The sequence below is a fragment of the Aythya fuligula genome, chromosome 23 (genome assembly GCF_009819795.1).
Source record: "Aythya fuligula isolate bAytFul2 chromosome 23, bAytFul2.pri, whole genome shotgun sequence".
Classification (NCBI taxonomy): Eukaryota; Metazoa; Chordata; class Aves; order Anseriformes; family Anatidae; genus Aythya; species Aythya fuligula.
In genome coordinates, this window is record NC_045581.1 from 1,618,330 (window position 1) to 1,635,927 (window position 17,598).

The following is a 17,598-nucleotide window of genomic DNA, read 5'->3' on the forward strand; positions in this document are numbered from 1 at the left end:
CATTCCATGAGGCCAGCACAGAAGTGAACAACACTTGTGCCAAACCCAGTCCACCTGCATTCATTCCCACTTTTAGGGTCCCACCTAGCAGGGCAATGGCCCCAAAGCAAAGCAGGGGACACGGAGGCTGCCAGGTGTGCTGGGGTGGCACACAGCGACCAGGGATGTTTCCAAGAAATGGTCACAGCCTCTTCACCACAGTTTATATTAAATCCATTTAATTCTTGCTTTAGCCAGAACTGGCAGCTATTCCCCTCTCCAGCTGTGAATGACAGTGGAGCAGCAAGTGGTTTATTTCTGTTTTCTCACCAGGAGGTGGTGATAGGAAAGGTGCAAGCCCCAGGTGTCCTGCAGCGTCCTGCAGAGCTCCCTGCCCTGCATCCATCCAGACCCCAGGCTTGTTACACACACAGGGGGGTCTCTGCAGCTGGGGGGGCCTGCCCCAGTAACTGGGAGAGGGGCTGGGAAACATCCAAGGGAGAAGAGGAGATCTCTCTTGTTTTTCTTTCAGTAAACAGCTTTAGGAACTGCTCTCTCATGTTGCTGTGAATGGCACAGAACACGGGACGGGCAGCTTAGAGCAAGAGGCTGCCCTAAGGAGTAGCTGCTCTGGCTGCTTTGCTTTGAGCCTCCAGGCAGAGGTAAGCAGAGCCGAGAGCACTTGGGAGCTTGCAGCAAAGCAAGAGGGTTTCGTTGTATTTTTGTTTGTTTGTTTTTAAAAGTAAAAGTGTCTAAGCTGGGTAAAATACAGTCCCTGCTCCAAGCTGTCAGGGACAGGGAATCCACATGGCTTCACAGTTTTTCCACTGGCTCCAGAACTAGCCTGCACAGGCAGGAGAAAACCCAACAGCAACCAGCTTGTCCCATCCCACCCAGCCAGGCACAGGCACTGAGGCCATGGGTGCAAAGATCCACAACACTCCTGTAAGCCTACAGAAGCAAACACAGTCCCCATCAACAGGTTATAGATGGGGAAAAAAAAAAAAGGGGGGAGGGAAAATATTAGATTTAAAAGGCTGCTCTGCTCTCCACCCTGATTCAGCAGTGGTTTACCCAGCTGCAGCCTGTTTACATTTCTAGCAAACTTCATCCTGAGCTCCTTGGGCCAGATATTCTAAGAGAGGAAAGGAACTTTATTTATCATGTACTAGAGAGCAGCACCCAGCGTGAGCTGCTCGAGCCAGGCTTGGAGTGAGATCTCCAGCACTGCACAACCCCCAGGAATTTCTGTAGGCATTTAATGGTGTTTTCTTTTCTTTTTTTGGTAACTTACTCTAAAAAATAGGCGTTCTATAAAATCCCAGAGTTTTCCATCAGACATTCTCATAGATACTGGGGTAGCAGTCAGGCTTCTTGCTTTCATTATGAATGATAGCATCTACAAGAGAACTCAGAACTTGGCAAGTTGAAAGAAAAAGCAGTTCACCTTCAAGTAAGCACTCAGCCACTATTTCTATGAATAATATATTAATTTATTACATGAATAAAATGCAGGAGAACAGAACTTATTAGCAGCTGCACTGTGAATAACCTGCTAGCAATCTAACACTTGAGCCTGAAAAAACCAGCCATATCTAAAAAACTGAAACAAACTTTTTCTCAGTTTTCTAAATTTTTTTTTTTTACGAGTTAAAGCGGTTATAATACCTGTAAGTCCTAAAACACTGCCTCAGTGTCAGATCTGCATGCGTCTGCTTTAATTATACATAGCAGAGATCAAAAACCAGATAATGCACATGGCAGAGCTCTTCAGGACAAGGCATGGACGTGCCAGGTTTGCTCCAGGTTAGTCTTTTCTATGAGCCACATTTTCATCTCTAATTTACTTGGGTCTGTTCCAATCCCACCACTCTATACAGTGAGAACAGAGCTTTAGGTTAATGCTACCTTGCATGCATCGTCACGAAAACCCACACGGTTTAATGCAAACTTTGCCACGGTGCTCATGATAAAGATAAATTTCACTGAATGGCCAAAGCGTTGAGGGTGCAAGTGGGATTTGAGCAACGTGCCAGCTCAAAGTGCTGAAATGAGCAGAAACTGCTCTGGCGTGCAGGCTGCAACCTCCCATCTGAGCACGCAGCACGGGAGAAGTGCGTCAGCTCCTTCTCTTGGTTAAGGAGCCCGAGCAGAACATTCCACCGATGATATCCTCCTATGTCTCTAATACTTTTATTTTCATATTTTCTAGAGAAATAATTCCTGGTGATGCTGCTGCTTCACCTCTTGATTGGAGCAGAAAGGCTTCAGTGCCATTGTGCTCCAAGGGAAAGCAAACAACTCAGCCTTTCAGGGCTGGCTGGCGTGGGAGTGAAACTCCACCTCACTTAAATTATGAAAAACAAAAGCAAGAGCCCCCAGCTCTGAGCCTGAATTACTTATAATTTCCCCTTGCAAAGTGAAGGAAGTATCAGATCCTACATTAACACCATGAGGATGCTGTAGTACAAAGCCCGCAATAATTAGAGAATGTCCAAATTAACAAAAGTCGCAGTCTGGACTCATTCCTCCATTTATGTACATTTTTAAAGGGGTTTAATTAAGCTACCACATCTTAAGACGGGATTTTCAAAGCTATATAAGCAAGTCATAAGAATCCAGGCTGCAAAGGGCAATTCAGGCCACCGTGATTCTTTGAAAATCCTTAATTGGTGTAATAGAATTTATTTTTCTCCTGCAAATTAGACGTATATTTAGCCAAAATAACCTGGAACAGCATGCAGAAATTACCGATGATCATAACCTGAGGGCAGAGTTAAGGTTACAGAGTCAGGATTTACTTATGTTCACTTGTCAACTCTTCAAATACCCAAAACACAGACATCACAAGACAGACAAAAAAGGGAGTCTTCCAGAGCTGTGGCTGGGCAGAGTTGCCCAAGGATGACCAACATATCCATGAAATCAAATCAAATAAACAACCCAATCTGAGACTGGCCAAATTCTTTCACTAAAGCTTTAGATCTGTTTAAGGTATTTAAAATAATCTAAGTCTTTCTATTGGCACAAGCTGTTTAAAACGATCTAAGGCTTTAGATTGGTTTAAGCTGCTTATGCAGCTTTAAGGTTTTAGAAAGGTTTAGACTGCTAAAAACGTTCCCCAAAAACAAGTGGGGTTATTTGCTGGAGCTAGTCATACCACTTCATGGATCTGGTACAAATATAGAAATATACACACAGGAATAAAATTTTGTTTGCAACACTCTGAGTCAAAGTCAGTCAGGGCTAAGTCTACAAATACTGAGTTCACACAAGATTTCTGTTGGCATAAGTTTGGGTTCTGGGAGCAGCACACCCTAGTTAAAGCACCGAGACCTCTGTCATCTTTAGGAAAAAAATGTACCATAGGAAATTTCATGAAACTTGAGGCAACAATTCCTCCCTGTTAAGAAAAAGCAAAGAACGTGAGAGCATGTAATCCCTATAAACTCAGCTGGCCTCTCCCCTTTCCCACCTCTGTATCAACGTTGCCACACTTCCCTAAGGATTACAACCACTGTCAGTCTGTTTGGGGTTATGAAATCCAAGGTGCCCATGGGATGCTCAATGACAAGACCCCATTTGCCATGCAGGTCCTTGCCTCGAGCAATCCCTCCGGACTGCAGTGGGTGCTGGAACCCATGCAGCCACTGGAGCTCTTCCAGGAGGCCATCACAGATCCCACTCTGCTCTTTTGGGTTTTTGCAACCGGGCTCAAAACAACCCTAAACCCCCCGGGGGCTGCAGGCTCTGTGCCCCCCAGCCCCTGCGATCAGAAGCCCAGAGCAGAGCCCCAGCTGCTGGAGCTCAGCCACAAGGACGGAGTCACCGCCTGTCCCCAGGGGAGCTTCGATTTCCTTCCTGAAACACTGCCTGGAAAATCAGGGCAACGCTCCTGCTTGAGGGCACACCTTTCATAAACAGTTGCAAAGCCAGACCTCGTCTCTTTCAGCCACTCAGATGTTATCTTTTCCATTTTCAGTTTCCCTTTCTGCCCCACAGAGGGGACAGTCCCATCCCTCTGTACCATCTAGATGCACAAAATGCAGCCACACTGGGACAAAGAGCCTTGTATATATTTTTTTTAAAAGCCACTTGAGCACAGGCACTGTGGTACACAGCCACCCTCCGCTCTCATTTACACAAACATAAAGGCAGAGCATCTGGCCATGTGTCAAAAGTCTTTAATTACACGATCAAGCTTATCTTAGATATTTATTTATTGAAAGTTGTAAATAACACAAGATTGCGTTCTATCTGATAAACACCACTCGCACAAAGGGAAGTTAAGATTTCTTATTCAACCTAATACTTATTTATTCCTTTTTTTTTTTTTTTTGATTGCTTAACTTTGCAACCTTCATGCAGTATCAATGCGAGTATCCTCCCCACGTGCTCCCACTGTTGCCTATAACTGTTGAGCACCAGGTTCATTTTATGGTTTTTCAACCGAGCAGAACTAAATATGATTTTTCATAATAAAGTCATTCATCCCAATCTGCATTTTTAATTTGGGACTACATTACTTTGGACCCCAAGCAGCTTTTGCAATGGCAAACTCTGAGCAAAAATGGCTAAGAAACATATAAATGCTGACAAAAACAGCAACAGAAACCTATCCTTAGACAGCTGTCTGTCTGAGGATCATCCTGTGATTTGCAAAATCTTCACAAGCAATAGCACCACACCAGGAGACCATGCTGGGAAGCACAAGGCAGCACCAGAACCAATGAGCAGATTTACCCAGGGGGGAAATTATCCCATAGCCCCCTGACATGTTCCTCTTGCCATTGAAATAGGTCCTGACAACCACAGGTACAAAAATCAGAACCTTTGCTTAGCTTTTATCATAAACTTGTCTCGTTCAGTATTCATTAATAAGCTATATTTCTTGAAAATTCAGTATTTGGGGGATTTAGCTACCTTCCTGGTATTCCCCACGCAAATTCGTTTTGCAGAACACTTTCTAGCTCTGCTGCTATTTACATTACCAGCGTTTGGGAGCATCAGTCCCCGCCAGTTGACAAAGCTGTTCACACTGGAGCATGGAAACACAAACGGTACCAGTCAGAGGTGAAGTGAGGACAGAGCTTTTCTCTGCATTACCCCCATGTACACAGCCCATCCCTGCAAAATAAACTTTTTGCACAATTCATGGAAGGGCATCTCCTTTGTTTTTATAACCTACACTGTAGGTTATATTAACCTACTCAGAGTAGGTTATATTTCTATAACCTACTCTGTATTACAAAGCACCCTGGAATCTCCAAGACCAGGATCCCACAAAGGGACCAGGGTCTGGACACAGACAGCAAGAGCCTCAGCCCTTCCCTAAGGGGCCATAACACGAAGACAGACGTTATCCCATTTACTGGTGCAAAACAAAGGTACAGAAAGAAAGAAGAGTGGCTAGAAGTCACGCCAGGGGGCTCGCACCAGGACTACTAATACTAACCCCAGCTCTGACCCAGCCACCCATACCACTGGCCTTTGCATTTTCCCAGTATCCAGCCCCAAACAGCTCTACCCTCACACAGGTGGGGCAGCTCCCCAGGCAGCATCAAAATGTTTTTGCTTTACAGCGTGATGCATTTCTGTAAAAACCAAAATTGCTTGCCTTAATCTGCCTGTAGTGCAGGGAAACCACAAGGGAGTTGGGGAAACATCAGCGCAAGCATCCCCATCGCTGGAGGCTGCGCTCAGCCCCTGGGGAGGGCACACACATGTGCCTGGCTTTGTGGACATGCAAGGGCAAAGAGGAGGAAGAAGAATTTCAGATACCACGCAACCAAGGAGCACAGCTTGCAATGGGACTTTGGCTTCCATGGCGCTTCATGGGAAAAAAGTAAATCCCATTAATTCTTATTGCACAGCATAACAGGGTAAAACCATTTTCTGCCCGTACTGAAAAGCACGCCCTTTGCTCTCACATACCCAAAGTCCACATCCAGCACTCCAAAAAGCAACTCACTCGTTACAACAGCAACACCTTCCATTTGTGACCCTATTTATCTATTTAAGGTCTGCGGGTTACGTTCCGCCAGCAGTGTCCCTGTGCACCCTGTGAGCTGTATGCCCCATCCACCTCCCTTCTGCTCGCTGCTGGATCCGGCCCCAGAGCAGTTCTCACTCCCCCCCTGCAGCGGGTGCTCTTGCTGCCCTTCTCCTGGCACCACACCGCCTCTCCTTGGAGGCAGGGAGCCACCCTAAATATTTTCCTTCAGCCTTCCAGGCGTGCACAGCACCTCTCCTTCCTTTGCTAGGCAGCACGCTTTTTTCCACCGTATATCATTACTGCCTGACGAGTTCAAGTTATAATAAAATGTAACTATCAGAAGTTGCCCATGCTTACTGGAGACGTCCCAGCCGTGCCGGGTCACACGCAGCATTAATTTCTAGCAAATACAGAGAAGAGTTTTCTGGAGAAACCTGGCCAGACTGCTTCTGTACAGCCATTAAAAACAAAACAGCCTGTTTGGCTCGACAATTTTCACTCCCCCCTAAAATTCACTATGGTGCCAGGACCAAAAATAAATAAATAAATAAATCAGGGCAAAGATATGAGTTATAAGCAACCAAAACCAGGATGTCAGCATGGGAACCCACCCGCAGCATTCAGGACTGCGATCCTGTCTGTGACAGCCAACAAGGAATCAGGTTGAGTCCTCAGGGAGAGCGATGAGGGCTAACAAGTGTGGCTTGGGAAACTAAATCTTATGGGCAACTGGGAACTGGCTTTGGAGGATTGCAAACGGCTTGGAAACGGAGGATGTAGGACGGATGCAGGTAAGAGGGACCGGCACCGAGGCAGGAGGGGATGTTGCCTGCACAGCTGGGCAAGGCACAGGGCTCTGTTCTTCCACGCACGAGCATTTATTTAGAAAACCCCACAAGCTCCAACCACACCTCCTTGCCATTTTTTCCTTTGCTTATTTCTAACCTTCTAGAGATTTTGATTTCAAATTCATCATTCAGCAGGAATGCCCGCTGGAGTATATAAAATATGCTTAAGCTCAAAAGGCACCTAAAAAAAGGGGGGGGTTAAAAGTTTTGTTTATAGCGGAGGTGTGTTTTGAAGGACTCTGAGATCATCCCTGACATCATTACAAGCAGCGCTCGCCTTTCTCGTTCGCACTTTAACAGAATGATAAATTCTGCGGTGACTTATTTTCAGCAGATTACTCGTTACATCAGGGTTTACTCACTCCTTTTTACCGGCAGCCCCCAAATGGGGGCCATGAGTCAGCAGCAGCCCTGGGCCCTTCCTCCAGGGATGTGGGAGATGGTCCAGCCACCCGCGGTTGTCTCCTCAGCCAGATTTTATTGACCAAGCTCCTTTAGAAGGTGCCCGTGCATCCCACATCAAGAGCTGCCAGAATGTCGAGATGGCACATGGGAGGGGAAGCGAGCAAGAAGTAGTCTCTCCATCACGTTTTTGTCCCAGCTGTAAAACATCTGGGGCGTTTGAGAGGGTGCTCGACTCATCCAAAGTCCCGTGGGATTCCCACACGGGAGCCCTGGGGCAGCAGGGCTGTGGGATCATCCAGCTGCAGGATGAGTGAGGCTCATCCGCCAGGACCATTAGGGTCGGAGTCATTAGGGCATCCCGGGCCACAACAACACATCCAGCCCCAGCAGGAGCCGTCCCAGCAGCTATTTCTGGGGCTCCCCCTCCCTCTGCTCTCAGGGGACACCAGCAGCATCCCACAGCCCTTGGCTACGAGGGCTTTCACACATGGCTTGCTGAGCCCCGAAGCTGGCCACACCACATGCAGTTATTCAAGTTTTTGGTAACAGCGACTGGTCGCCGCATTCACCTCCCAACAGCCCAGACTCCACCACAACCCCAGGAGCCAGGGATGCTCCTGCTGCTCGCAGCATCATCTGCACAAACCACATCTAACCACGTGGAGCGTCTGTACAGCAAGAGACATGATTCCCGCCCCCCACCCCGTGCATTTTCCTCTGGCACCAGTGCCTGCCCAGCAAATACTCATCTAAAAAAACAAAAGCGAGCAAGCGCTGCTGTCTGCAGTTGGAGCTTAGAGTCACAACTTATTACTTGTATTTTCAATCTGCCAGGGACCCACGCTGAGATCTTGGCCAAATGACTCCCCGCTCCCCCACCCCCATTTCCCACACAGCAGAGAAAGTAAGACACAGAAAGCTTAAATGGGAACAAAAAAAGGCCATGCTGCTTTTTCCCCCCACCTCAGTTCACCACTGAGATCAGAGTTGAGCAAATCCATGACTTACAGAGCTGGTACATTTCCGTTCTTGAAATAAAAGTCTCCAAGCTTCTTAAAGAACTAAAAGAGATCGGAGCTATGAATTGTGCCACCCCTTTTGAAGCAAGACCAGTAATATAGCTAAACATGGATATATAACAACCCACCCTCACCTGATGATCCTCAGATAATGATGTGCACCTTTACGCCATCAAGCAAATCAGCATGTTGGGATGTACAGTTCCTTGGTGCATCCATCCTAGCCAGCATCATACATCTGCCTCAGCTGAGCCAGCTGCAGATATTTAACTTTACATGGAGAAAGGAGATTTCTTTTAGCCACAAACAAGCCTAGTGTGGTTTGCGTTCCTACCAGCACAAGACAGAGGAGCTGTCCCCCAGCTGGTCCAACTGAAAATGCTGGGTTTAGGTCAGCATTAGGTTACTGATCTCCTGGCACCGGTACCTTCCTCACCAGTTCCATGTCATGAGCAGAGATCACCAAGATTTTTGGTAATTGCTGAGCCAGCCCAGGGCCGGGTGGAAATCCAGAACTAAAGTGCACCCCAGGAGCCCTCGAGGCGTCTGTGAAGCCCACCTACAGCCATCAACTTTCCCAGCAATATCCCCATCGCACAACTCGACTGAACAGGCCAGCCACGTTTTCCAGAAATGAGCCAAGATGCTGGAGAACCCATCTGAAAGCCACAGCCTTCCACGTCATCTACATTTACAGAAGTTTTACAACTATTTCCAGCAAAATAATTAACAGCTTCCTTTGTGAGCACGATACTAGCGGGTGACCGGGGCTCCTCGGGGAGTGACAGTCTCTGCCCTTGAGTTTCACTTCCCCTTCTTGGGAGGTGATGAAAGAATACAAGGCGGATTGACGCAGGGCCACCAGCTCCCACCGGTCCCAAGGTACTACAGAGACTCCCTAAAAGGGCAGCTCCACGTGGTGCTCAGCTGCAGCCAGATCTGCAGAGGAGCACGCGGGCTCTTTGCAGCAGGAGACAAAATTTGCTGTGTCCTGCTAACGCTGCCGGGAGGGAGGGTTGGGCAATGCAACGCACGAAGGCTTTTTGTGGCCCCAGAGCAGGAGCTGGTGCCTGACACCACGATGAGGCAATGTTTGGAGATGATTTAGTAGGAAAGGAGCCACCTCCCCTTCCTCCCCCTCCTGAGTCCCCAGCTTGTTTGGGCTTTTTCTCAGGAGCCTTCTCATCCAAACCATTTCCCACCAGCGCTGATGACCGCTGCCAACCTCAGCAAGCTCAGGGCTGGAGACCAGCAGTGATCTCCTACATGGCACCACCCCACAAAAAAACCCACAGAGCAAGCAGGCTAGCCAAGGGGAAGAAATAAAGACCAACCCCCCTGTGTTTCATTGCAGCTGGGAGGAATTGCATCCAGTTGATTAGAAACAAATCTCCAAAAAGAAGAAAAACTAGCACAGCACTGGGTTCGTTGGTACAGCACCAAAACTGGCAAGAGATGAGCATCGCTGGCTCGGCATGAGGGAGCATGAGGATCTGGGGGATTAAATACCTGCTGCCCTCTCACTGGATTTGCCATTTCTGGATGCCTGGAAGGATGAGGCAGGGAGGGAGATGCTCACACAGGGCATCAGACAAGACCCCAGGGCCAGGGACCTTTCTGCTACCTCTGCCTGTCCTCATGAGCAGATATAGACAAAAACCAGGCTTAGAGGAGCGTTTCCTTACCACTGGGTCAAAAGCATATCTTAATCATATTTAAAATCATATTCTCCTGCCTGCACCCCACATCAAACTCAATTTAAAAATATTTGCCTTTAGAAGAAGGGAGGAGGGGGAGAGCAGACTACATATTCAGGTTTGATTACTTTATATCTGTCAGGTTAAATATTCACAAGTTCTCTTTCTAGGAAGCCTCAAGGGGTTGTTTATATAAAATAAGTATTTTATTTTATGTGCTGCCCGCTCTCAGTTTGCACAATTAATCAGGGGTAAACTTTCTGCAGACCCTTTCCTTAACAGCCAAGCAAAAAAAAAAAAAAAAAAAAAACAACAACCCTGCAAATAATCTTGCACACAGACATAACAGAAATACCTTGCTCACAAACACACTTAAATACACCGAGATATAAACACAAACTTCCAGACAAAGGCCTGATTTCTGCCCTCAGAGGTTCACGGGGCTGGATGATCCCAGTGCGGGCAGGATTTGGCCATCGGAGAGGCCACTGCAGTCCCTGCTGCAAGCCCCAGCTTGCAGCTGGGGGAAACCACAGCAGAAAACCCGGAGCCTGAGCGAGAACCAGGGCCAGGTACAGCACAGGGCTGCTGCGGCCGGGGGAAAAACTCCAGCTGCCAGCAAAGGACAAACCTCTGAGGAGAACATCCCAGCGCTGCCCGGATGCCAACACCGAGCGCACGCAAATAAAATTAAGCAGAGGGAAAAGAGAAAGGCTTTGTGCAGGCAAGAAGGTATTCAGGGATATGTTAAAATAGAGGTTGCAATATTAAAAAATAAATACAAATGTATATATATATGCTGTAGCATCAGGTAACGGTGGCTTGGCTATATGTGGGTGAAGGGAAGGGGAGCAGGGCCGCCCAGCATCGCCCCGGGAGGACGGGGCTCCCCACGGAGCAGCCCCACACCGGACCTGCACGCCGCAAGAAATACTGACAACCCACGCACACTGGGAGAAAATGAAGTTGCTGTCAACGGACGATAAATTCATGCGACAGGGAGAGCAAAGGAAGCCGGAGCGGGCGGCGGAGTCGCGGCGAGGACAGGGTTACGGGGCGGCTGCACGCCTGTGACACCGCTGAGGTTACCTCGGCTGGGGAGCTCGCCCATCGCCTGCCCAGTGGCCAAATCCGGCACCCAGGGATGTACACACACACACACATTATATATATATACACACACACAGCAGCAACCTGACACCTTTCGGGGGGAAGCAGAGGCAAAATGGAATCTGGCTTGTGCACCCGCAGTACGGGGGGGACTGGACCATCTGCAAACGCGCACGCAACAAACAAAAAATCACCCCAGTGCCTACCTTTGGTGGGTGCAGGCAGCGGATCCGGAGCTGGCTGGGGTCGGGGGCTGTTCCCGTCTTTATGAAATGTTCGGCTCAGCCGGTGCTATTTGCATTCTTTCATTAGCACCTGTTTCAAGTGAGGAAGGAGAAAGCTCATTATGAGATCAGCTTCCTTTCAAAATAAATTATTAAAAATATAGAGAGATGCACGCTGCCAAATAATAATAACGCTAATAAAAAAAAAAAAAATACATGTACATTAAAGCCCCAAAGTAGGCAGTTTAATAATGGGAGATCTTGCAGGTTGTGAGCATGCTCCAGCCGGAACAAATCCTTCCTCTGTTATTCCTCTGAATAAAAATAAACCACGCTCAAGAAACCCAAACGGAAGCTTCCTCCTAGAATCCCTGCTGCTGAAAAATATGTAATAAATTCAGCCCGAAGACGCAGACTCTAATCAGCAGCTGTTTTCTGGATCCAAAGCCAGCCAAAGCCTCTCTTGTCTTTTCCCACTATGAGTCTGGGCCTTTTTGAAAAGGGTTTTAACCTTTTAAAGATACAGTGCACCAATTATCACTTCTGGAGGACCGTCACCCACAGCACAAATAAATTAATAAAGCGGCAGCAGTGGCACAGTTGGAGCAAGGGGGAGGTGTGTTTTGCATTAGCAGCCCTTCTACATTAATATCGTTATAGATTTTTTTTAATAGGATTCCCCCCCCCCTCCTCTGGGGGGAATAATAATAAACAGAGAACTTGCCACTCGGCTCTTGGATAAATGCACAGTCATTATAAAAATGAACAGCTGCTGGATGCGATTCAGGGAGCTGCATGGCCGCTCCTGATCAGGGTTGAATTGGTTACCACTGATTTTTGGTGTTAACAGTTTCCGTCCCAGGCGGTGGTGTGCGAGGGTTAATGACATGCAGCGAGCAGCTCTGTTAAGTGCTTCCCATCAAACTGAGGCTCGGGCTGCAAAGTTTTAGCTGAGCAGCCCTGGCACAGCAAGAAAGCATTCTGCAAGAGGTGGGATTTCGGTTTTAGCAAACCGCCCCCCTCATCCCCCTCCCCCCATTAATTTAAACCCAGGACCCAGGAGCAGGGCACAGCTTCCTGGGGACAGCACGGAGCCAGCTGGGGCTCCAGGGGGGGGCAGGCCCTCCTAAGCAGCAGGGCCCCAGGCCTGGCACCCCTGGAGGTGTCCCCTGGGGCCACGAGCACCCAGCCCACCTGGGTGCCAGCCTCATTATCCTGGGGAGCAGCAAGCAAGGGGCTATCCCCGGGTGCTGCTCAGTGGCCAGCCCTCTCCGCAGCCCCCGGGCACGCAAACCATGGGAGTGAGCAGTCCTCCCTCCTTCTCCACCCCCCCCCCCCCCCACCTCCACTCCTCCTCCTCCTCAGCAGAAAATCATCATATTTCATGTGTCGCTGCTCCAGCCTCGCCAATTGGCTGGGCACCCGCAGGCGGAAATGTCAGGAGCAGCCCAGCATCGGTGCCGCCCGCAGCCACCCACTCCCCCCGGGTCCCCCTGCAAACCGCAGCCTGGGGGGCACAGGGCTGCCTCTCAAATCGGAGAAAGAGAGGTTTTTAAAACCCTCTGGCTCCGCTCCAGATGGACGCAGGCTGCCAGCAACTTGACCTTGACATGCACACTGGCAAGGAGCATTTTCCAGATGACGGAGACCCAGCCCAGTGGCTCCTCACCAGGCTGCACCCAGCAGTGGTCATGCCACCAGTACCGAAGCTGTCCAGAGGGATGACACCTGGCAAGCAGATTTTCATTTTTCCACCGTTTTCCACACTTGATGTGATCTTTTACAGCTTGCACTCACTTTCTAGACCTTTCAGAACCAGGCAGATCAGCATGGTTCTTTATTTTATTCACTAGAGGAGGTGGGACTTGCAAACATTCAGGCTGAAGCTACCCAATGTACAGCAATGGCTCAAGCAGGGAGGCAGCCCGAAGCTTCTCATCTTCTGGTTGTTCTCAGAGCAGGGGGAAAAAAATCAGTCTTTGGGAGATGAGGCAATGGAGTACAAGAAGCAAATGAATCCTTGTGAAAACTGGCATCTACCTCCCCTGCAAACAGCATCCAGAAACTGAAGGGGGATGCAATCGAGGACACTGGAAAGTCTTCTGCTAAGGAGCAGCTGAGCCATGCTTTCATACTGGCCTCTGTAGCACAACGGGAGTGTAAAAAACAGGGGAAATATGACAGGCAGAAAGCTAACTTATTTTTCTGCCAAAAAAAAAAATATATATATAAAGACAATTTGTGGCATTTATGGCACAATACAGCTTATGAAACCCACAGCTCTCTACTGATCATGAAGAAGTAAACAAAGTGTTATAATGGAAGAATGAAAACCAAAGCTTCCTCATCTGACCTTCTCAGGAGGAGCCCGAAGGCCACGTCCAGGCCCAGCAGGCAGCTCCAGGCTGGGGCAGCCACCAGCGGCCTGCGCCGGCCTCCACCTCCCCGTGGCAAGGCAAGTGCTTTGGCACAGCAGAGACTCATCACCACTGTGTGTCACTGTAGGCATTGAAACAAGTGCAGGAAGAGGGAAGAAAGCAAGATAATCAGGCCATTAAGCCAAAGACCACTGTCCGAGTCCACACAGACACAGCTCTTCATGTTTTTCTTCCCTTTCCCGATTTCAACAAGAAGGCATTTTGGCACATCAGCTAGTCTGTGCCATACATGAGAGATGAGCCAAGATTCTCCTGGCACCAGACTGCTCCATAAAAGAGCACCTGAGTGAATCAATTTGGTTATCAGCGTGGTGTCAACAGATTGGCACCATGCTCCACCAAGGCCACCACCCTCACAAGGGCCCAGCTCTCCACATACCGCCATGCTCCACCGCAGAGACCTTGAGAAGTGACTCGTCTGCTCGGGCCTCATTTTCCACACCCACAAGTCACATGTGAAAATAGCTGTGCTAAGAAAGTTCACTGAAGTGTCAAGTTGACATTTGAACTCCTAAACAACCGATAGCAAAACCAGAGCAGCCGTCACCTCCTAACACAGTGCCCAGCAGTCTACTCAAAAGCCTCATGCAGGTAGGAGCAAATAGCCCAAGCCCTTGAGAACAGGTCACCACACTGCCCAGGGCGAAAGCCTGTTTGAACAAGAGATTTATTTATATATATATTAAGGAAAATACACAATCAGCTTAAAAGCTGCAGTGGTTATACACCTCCACTGCTAATTTTGAGCCCCCATATCAGCCGGCATTTACCTGGCTTCAGCTCTCAGTTTGGAGACCTGGCCATTCTTAAGAGTGCTAAACAAGGAAGGCACAGAGTTGTGTTATTATTCCCCATGAAGTTTCAGTAAAAAGCTTCAAAACAGAGCAGGAGATAGAAGAGACAACATGTTACCAGCTCTGCTCTTACAGACCATTACCATGCTGCTGTTGTCTCCATAAGGGAAGGCTAAGTTTCTCTATACAAGCTCTTCGGCTTTGATGCACATTCCTCCTTTATGATGGCTCAAGCTTCCCTCCGATTTCATGTGATTTTTAAAAGATCCTTCCAGAAAGCCAGATACTAGAAGGCAACACAGAAGTTGCAGCAACAGCACCAGGAGAGCACGACCACCTGATCCCCATCCCCAGAAACAGGACTCAAAGTTATCCTGAAAGCAATTACTTAATGAGGTTTTAATCCTTTTCATGTGTGCCATGTTGAGTTTACATCATCCTTTCTTACAGAAAACAGCACGCATACAACATGCAAGTGCTTTGTACCAATTATCTTCACGCTGTTAGCCTTTATATTTTATTTTTAAAACAGTGATACAAATTCAGCTTTCCTCCACTATCCTGAAACTTTCTGAGCAAGTTCAAAAATCGGTATAAATCAACATTAATGGCAGGGAGAACTTCCTGAATAGCAATGAGAAGACCTGCATCGCAAGTCATCTGTGTCTTCATGCATTAAGCAGGCAGAAACAGGTCTGAAACCTGGAAGACCCCATCCCCTATGGGTGCTCCCTACGCAGCAATGTATACCCTCATTAGAGGTGACACGCTCCACAAAAGCTGAGCTATTAAGTTCTGCAGGGCTTGTTAGTTGGGCTCCATGCTGCACCCAGTCTTGCTGAGAACTTGCAGGACTGCCCAGTCTCCTGGAAAAAGCTGTTAGTTGTTGGGTGTTTTTTAGGCAGGACTTGCTGCTAACATATCCAACTACTGGTGTTATTTGAGAGGTCAAAGAAACACACCATATTTCCATCCTCCTCCTTTTTCTTCCCATGAAAATAACAGAAAAAGTTAATACAATTCATAATAATTCTTCTAAATCAGTTGATATTTCCCTGTTTACGCTTTTGTAAACCCTAAGATGCTTTAACCCTGAGTAGGTGGGGATGAACAAAGGCACAGGGAGCAGCTTGGTTAGAGCTTGTCCCAAACCCCACTGGGATTATCTGAAGGAGGAAATATTCCCCCACACATTGCACAGGATACATCCTTAATGCTGCATGCATGTTGTGCACAGTACAGCATGCATTGCTTAGCCGGTGAGGTTGAGCTCTATTCATGGGAATTCAGTTCAGCACTTTGGTTCTGACATTAAATAGGCATTCTCTTGTGAAAAATGACTAAGAAGCATGTGAAACTCCATAGTTTTTGCCTTAAAGGTATATATCAAGCCTGTTCAACTGCAGGCATATAGTTGTATTTCCTTTTAATTACTAGCTTCAGTAATGCTCCTGGGATCCAAAAGGCAAAGTATGGTGGCTGTTTTTGCTGTTTTAATTCTTACACTTTTTAATAAGCAATAAAAATAGATGCAAAACAGGGTTTTGATTTCAAGTCCTCTGCAACCACTGCCTTCCTGGGACCTAACAGAGCAAAACAAAAAGAATTCCTGGTGCCACTACACAACACATTACATTTGGATTGTACTGCAGTTTAGGTAGATGCAGAAGATAACAGCATGTAGCAGAAGAAAGGATGAGTTGTAACCAGGGGAACAGACCACAAGGCTGTGAGTGCCATCAGAGCCCTGAGTGTTCGTGCTTTAACCAAGCCAGAGGGTTTGGTTAAACCCACATTGCTCGCTGCAGCTGGGGATTTGGCACAACAGCATAGTATGGAGCAGTGCAGGACGGAGAAGATATGAAGGACCACTTTTTGCTGTTCATAGCTGGCTTTTTGTCTTGTAGAGTTACTGCTTGCAGGATAACCCAGCAGCCTGGTCCTTTGATGGACAGTGCCATCAACTCATTCTTGAAATTTTTTGAAAAATAAAAAAGCAATCCAATTACACAAAAATGAGAGCCTGTAGCAAGTGTCAATGGAGTTTGGGTAGGGTGGGCAACTGTCTCCATTTCCCCATCACTGCCCCACAGAAGGGCTAAAGTTTGTTCCCAATGGGGCTGAATCCCACCATGGAGGTGGAGGTTCCCAATCCACCTCTGGGGCTTATGGAAACCACTGGTGCAATGGGACATGGCTATGACAACCAGAGGTAACATCACCTGCCCTGAACTCTGAATGGGTGTCTCAGGGATGGTCATGAGCCTATTATCGACCTCTGTTTATAATGGAAATGATTTGTGTGGCTGTTTTGGATTGGTTTATGTTTGGTTTTGGAGGGGAGAAGGCTGCATTTTCCCCTTTGGAAGGGTGGTAATTCCCTGCTACAACAAAATTTATGCATGCATTTTGGAGTATGCATACATTTGCCTTGGATTCCCATTACATCATCTGTCCTCATTTTAGAATACAAATCTCTAAACATGCATACCTGTCTGTATGCCCAGAATGAGCACATAATAGCTATGACTGATTAAAGAACAGAAGTTTGCAAATTTTTGGATTATTACTTCTAGCTAGTTCTGTGATCTGAAATTGCCATCCGATACCAAATGACGTGTGAATCCCAAAAGATTCAAGTTTCAGATTAGAGAACTGGTTGATATTCAAGGAGAGTTTTTCCTCTCAATTTTCACTGAGCTTCACAACCTAATACTCCCCAGATCAGACATGTTTTTTTCTCAACTAAGCAACTGGTATAAAAATCTACCATCATGTGATGAAGAATGCAAAAGAACAGAAAAGACAGCCGTAAAAGCTTATGAGTGAATAGTCTTGATCTCATGTTTTTGTTTTGGTCACTAAACAGCAATATCTCACCTCAGCATCCATCAGTCAAAGTGACACAGGGATAAGTAACACAGGGATAGGAGCATCACCTCCCCACCGATCCCCACAAAATTTCTCCTTTCTGCTCCCTTGCTACTGGCTGTGATTCTTCTCAGAGCACCTTGTGGGACTTTTTAATGTCCCAATGGCACAAGAGGTTTCAATGATCTCAACTGCCAGGAGTAGAGGGATGAGACGAA

The 17,598-nt window shown here is 47.5% G+C and overlaps 1 protein-coding gene across 4 annotated transcripts in view; it reads right to left on the minus strand.

The window, feature by feature from the left end:
- The window catches only part of HIVEP3 (HIVEP zinc finger 3), a 257,490-nt gene extending 245,744 nt beyond the window's left edge, over positions 1–11,746 (minus strand). For 3 of the 4 annotated variants that reach the window (XM_032202101.1, XM_032202105.1, XM_032202106.1), the window contains exon 1: positions 11,260–11,469. The gene's annotated coding sequence lies outside the window, so the exon portion shown is untranslated. Of the gene's footprint in view, positions 1–11,259; positions 11,470–11,499 lie in introns of those variants that run through there. The other variant, XM_032202102.1, reaches the window with a different exon arrangement.
- Positions 11,747–17,598: the final 5,852 nt, after the last annotated feature.